Source organism: Nomia melanderi, chromosome 7 (assembly GCF_051020985.1).
Source record: "Nomia melanderi isolate GNS246 chromosome 7, iyNomMela1, whole genome shotgun sequence".
NCBI lineage: Eukaryota > Metazoa > Arthropoda > Insecta > Hymenoptera > Halictidae > Nomia > Nomia melanderi.
The window spans coordinates 18,708,030-18,714,161 of NC_135005.1; positions in this window are offsets into that span (position 1 = coordinate 18,708,030).

Genomic DNA, 6,132 nt, shown 5'->3' on the forward strand with positions numbered 1-6,132 from the left:
ACGTACGACCCGCGCGCTCCGTCCCCTAATAGCCGCCCCTTCTTTGCAAACGCAGCATCCACACGCCTTCCGGGGATTTTTGAAACGTAATTCAATCCCGCGCGACGCCGTGCGCGCGGGAACCGATTCTGACGAGCGACTCGCATTCGGGAATTCCGCTATTAAATAGGAAACAATGCGTAGAGATAATCTCTACGAATACTTTGATCATAGAACGTTTGCATCGCGCTTTCAAACGATTCGCCTGATTAATACATTTAATATCAGAGGCTATTATAAACGTTGTTCGGCTAAAGTGCTTCAAGGAAAATAAAAGATGAAAAACGCAGCTGCATTATTTCCATTTTAATGACGCATCGATTGAAGTTTCATAAATGGTACAACGGTTTTTCTCTGAACGAGTACACGCGTGGACAACAGTCCAATTGTATTAATAACAACAACAATAGCGATAATGGCAGTATCATGATAACAGTTTGTGTTTACTGCGCCGGCGGCCATTAACACAATCGCTTTCACGATTCATTTTGGTATTAATCTTCGTACTGGCAACATTTCATTGAATGCAACGTGTACTATTTGCGAAGCATTAAACGAATCTAACGAAGAACAATTGGTAATATTCTGGATATCGCCATGTTCGGTGTGACAGTAGGAGCCTCGTTCGAATAATCATTCTATCCCCGATAATGCCATCGCAGCTACGACCCCTCTGTTTTTCAGTTAATTATTAACCACGCGCCCAGTCGTCTCGCAAAAATTGATTCTACCGCCGAAGCATCGCGTTTTCTATGGATTCGCGACGATTTTCGCGTTGCCGAGCATATCCGACCGGTTTCCTGTTCGTCACGGCGGTATATGTCGGTCACCGACACGCCACGGCAAATAATCCGCCGTCGAAGAAGCTAGTGTTCCACCGGTCGCGGGCTCTATTTGCGTGGCTGATTAATTAATATTGTTTATTCCGGGGAAAGTAAATTCAATCGTTTTCCCCGATGTTTGACGAAATTGTATTAATAATGTATAAGCGCCGTTCATCCGTTATTATGACGATGATACTACTCGCGCGCTGTTTATTCGCGATAATGTCGGCTGGCGTGTAATTAGCGACCGACGTACAAAGTAGCTTCGCGCGTCCAATTCCGAGCCGATTAATGACGTCCGCTCGAAAAAATAACTTGGAATAAGCGCAATTTACGATGCCATCAGTTTTTAGCTGGCGAAAGAGTTGACGGGTTACGAAATGAACATCGACAGCATACTGATTGTTACAAGAGTTCGGAGAGATTAGCGAAACATTACTTAGTTTTCGTAACAAAGACAAATGGGATTCTATATCGATTCCGTAACTAAATTACAGTTATCGTATGCACTGAAAGAATAACGGAGAATAAACAGCAACGAGATAAACGCGTGGTTACGTGATCAGATGAAATTATCTTTCGATTCCTGGAGCGATTCTGCCGAGCGATAATGCGGCGGACAATTAATGGCGGGGCCAGGCAGAGATTCACGATTCCGCGAAAGAAACGCGAAATAACGATCGTAAAATGAAATCGTTGAGCGGGACCGTCCCGTAAAAATGATTTATTTACACTAACGCGGGGCCAGGAAGTATTCTCGCCGGTGCGCAGGATATCGAATATCGGCCGGCCGACATTGTTCACCGGTCCGTGCGCCTCCCGTAACCTCGAAACGAATTGAATTTTCTCCTATTATCGGAGACAGTATCGCGCGTTATCGATTACACGCCGGCCGACGCGTTATTATCATAAGTTAGTCCACGGTATTTATTAATGGCAACGAGTAACGCGCGCGATGAAACCGGTGATCGATTATCGCGGCGTGTCCCGCGTTCCGGATTGTAGCTGAAATTTCGAGCGAAAGGGTCGCGCGCCGCGGCGAAATCCACGGATCCGGCCGGGTTTAAGTGAAACTCGCCGCCGGAAGAGGGTGTAAATCTGTGCCGCGCGAACGGGGAAACTGCCTCGACGCGGGTTAGAATTCGATATCGGGCACCGTGGAACGAATAAGATCGGGGACACGATGGGACCGGGTAGAATTGCCCATAACCGGAACGTTCCCCCGTCCGTTTTTCCGTCCTCTTACGCTAACTTTTACGTGTCCCGCGGAACGTTCCCGAGTCGATCCGAACTGTATTCCGACCGCGTACTTACGAGTTCCATCGGTCCCAATTGGATTGGACAACGGTACGTAAACGGAAGAACAGTCGTTTCTCCGCGGAACAGGTTACAGCTAGTTGTCATGGGAAGTAACTGGAAAATCAGTCGAAAAGGTGTGAAACAACGCGATTCAGGAATTTTTGGTAACCCGCGGTATTCACAGTTTGAGCGAGTGTCTAGGAAAACCTTACACTACGATGTTCTTCGATAAATAATAAAATGATGTACCATCGAGTTTTTGGGATAATTAAGGCTCTCAGCGGTTCAATGCCCCGGCACTGGCATGGCGAGATTCACTTATCGACAGGTATGATTACACGGATAAATGATTCACGTCCGTCAAATGTCGCGCACACTCCATTGGATTACAGCTTTTAATTATTCCTCCTCTGCAAGAAATTATTTCCGCAAATGTCGGGATTATACGATCGGAAACCAGAAACAAACAAATATAAAATAAAATTATGAAGAACAAAATGAATATATCTCAGCAACAGAGGCGATCTGCTTCGGCTCGTAACTTTCCGCTGAAACAATATAAATTTCGATTTCACCGATCGCAACGGACTCTGTGACCGAGCATACTTAGCGAATGAAGGGGGGAATAATTCACGAGGAGTCTCGATTCGCCTGATCCGATAAGAGGATAACCAAGGATAGAGGCTGCGGTTGGTAATTAGGCGGAAAGTACAGCTCGCCGTCACGATTACATGGAATCAGAACAATTGACCGTTACACTACTATTTTGCACCGTCAACGATTAAACCCGTTACTATCATCCTACAAAGGATCATTACTATTAATCTATAATGCCACAAAGGAAATTAATTCGGCCAATTGATCCCCTATTATTCGGCAGTAGCGTAGCCAGTGCTCCACGTTCCAGCGACGGCGATTCCACCCGTGATCCGATCGATCGCGTATCGATTCGATCGGTTCATTCCACGGCAACGATTCGACGACGGAACGATTGCGCGAGGCTCACTCGATTCTGCTCGTCGGGTTTAGGCTGTACGCACACGAGCCACGCGATCGTATCGCTGCATTCAAACGAAAGAAATCAGAACGACATAACGACATTCGCACATACTATAATCTTAACGTTATAGAGCTGTAGAAGTAGGAACACATCCTGCTACGCCATGGCGGAAACCGTACGTTTAGCAAGTGATAGTTTCCTTGGTCATAAGTGAGTTACGTACGATTTCTCGTCAAGTTAGCTACAAAAAGTGTCGGCCGGATCTCATTAGGAAACGGATTAAAAGGATCACAACTAAGAACCTGCCGAATGACACAGAGGATCATGTCGCTCGTGTGCATATAGCCTTACAGGCTCGCTTCCAGCCCTAGCACGCAATATTCGGCGACCGATAGCCGCGCCGACCGCTCGAAAACCGATTAATTTAATGAAAATATTCGCGCACCGGCGAAATTCCACGTGGACCGTTCTTCCCGATGACGCTGCGCTTTCGACGAACTACCGGCGAATCGTTAATGGGAATATTAATAACGCGCGACGATCCCGCGTCGTTGTAATTCTTACGAGCGACCAATTTATTTACCGCGAGCGAACGCGTCCACGATTCTCGTCGATTCCGTGTTGCATTGATTGCGGTTTTTTCGGGGGCGGGATTTAATCGATCGCGACTCGACGCACCGCGCTGGAATATTTAATTACGTGCTCCTCCCGCCAGGCAACAAAAATGAATTATTTTCACGTGCCTTAATTACGCTTTTTCTGGAAAACGTACTTGTGCATAGACTCGTCGAGCGAATGTCGAATTACGGGAACATTGAAGCTTTACATTCGATATATGCTTGATGAAACGAATTAACTTTTTTCAGTTTCATTTCAGTTCTTCAGTGATACTTTTCAATCAGCGCTAATATTATGCCGCTACCGACATTGCGGTGTACTTTATTGGAAGATTAATTGAGCGTTAATTTACCTGGAATCTTTCTCACGTTAATTCTATGAAATACCAACGTTCACTTCTGCCATTTATACGCAGAATTTCGAGGATTTCACGTTTCATTTTATTCCTCGCAATACCGCGGGCATTAAAGCATACTTCGATAGAAGATTAATGAATCAATTCGTCAAAAGCCTGTCTTCCGTTAATTGCAGAAAATATTAAAACTGACTTTTCTCCTTTAGATCGAGAAATTCCGTGCGACACGCTACACGCAAACAGTTACGATCGAAATCGTTTCTCGTTTTCAACGTGGAGAGAGTGTTGCGCGCTTCGAGGCAGAAAACGAACGAAAAAAGCGCCGTCGAGGGGGATCGCTATGTTTCGTTTCCGTTGTAACCGGCGGTGCGCAGTAATTTAAATCCGCGCTGCGCCCTTTCCCAGCCCGTTCAAAACTTCTCCCGACGTGGACAGTGTACCGCGCGATTCACGGTAATTCGAGCTTCAATATTTGCCGGGACCGGTCCGAAGTGGCGGAGGAATTTTCTGGTAGACGCGGAACACCGTCCGTCCCGGTGAATTGACACATGGCGTCGCTCGCGAAACGGAATTCCGTTTAATATACTTTAATTCATGCTCGAACGAAACGCTTCCGACCCAGAAATCAAAGGTAATTTTATCATTTGTCCTTTAATCAAGGAAACGAATGGACTCGTTCAATTTTTACTGTCTCAAGCATAAGGAACGAATGCAGTTTATACGAGTCAAATGAACAAAACATCCTTTCATTAATCAAGAGAACCCAGTCCTTTCCGCGAATTTTCTGTTCAGTGATTAATGAAAAAAATTGGTTCACGGTTCCCCGAACTCCTTTCCCTCCAAGCCCACAATTAAAATCTGATTACGGAGTTCCGTAAAATCAAAGGACTCGGAAATCCACGATAATTCCGCACATTACAGCCGCGACACGAATTTCACGAAAGGCAGCCGCGCATTAATAATAAATTCATTAAACGGCGTGGCGGATAATTTGCGACGAAAAACGCGAGGTAAAAAGATGAGATGGAAATGCAACCGCGATCCTTCGAAAAAGTTTCGCGCGCGTTAATGCGCGCGACGCGTCGTTCCGTCCGCATTTGCGGAGACCGTTGATTTTAGCGATGGTTTTGTGCGTTAGTCGTGCGTTTTCAACGATTTCTTGAGCTGAACAGCTTCGAACAGTAATCATGGCAGTCCAAACAAATTTCGTTAATTTCCGAGACGAAATTGAATTAGAAATGTTGGATAACATAAAATGATGCTAAAAGCCAGGAAATTGATTCATACATATTTTACTGTTGCAATTCTGTTAGCTATATCTGTGTTGCGCGTAGGTGAATTGTTTCATGGTAGAATGTTCGAATGACACATTCGTCGCTTACCTTGAACGAAGCGAAAGAATGCCAGTTCCCGTTGTTTCTTGTTCTTCGAGCAGCCGAAACCAAACTGAATCGATCAACCAACGAGCGAAAGAAAAGAAACCCCGTAGGAACCCCTATCGCCGGTTTTTTCTCTGTATCGAGAGATCTGTGCAAATAAAATCCAATCAATTACCCGCGTACGGAGGAGACTCGAGGAACCGGCGCGGCGCGCGGCGCGTGGCACGACCCCGCGAGCCGAGTGATCAAGATAACTCGTTCAGCGTGATTGCAGAACAAACACCGCCGGCACGCACGGGATTCCACGGCCGCTCCCGGTACGCGGAGGAGGATCAAGCTTCGGGCATGTAAAACACGACGGTCGACAAACATCGGCTGAATTTATATTTTTATTAACTGGGGAATTTCTCGAATAATGAATTTCGAACCGTCAAAGAGGAAATCTCGGAAGAAACGATCAGACAGAGGCGAATAAGTGCGTGCACGTTGAATTGCATGCGATCAATGAAGGGTTGCAGTCTAGAGTACGCATCATCGACGACCAATTGTGGATTCCGGTGTTCTTCTACGGACGTTTCTAAAGAAGAAGTATTTTTCTCCTATCTAGTTTGATCTACA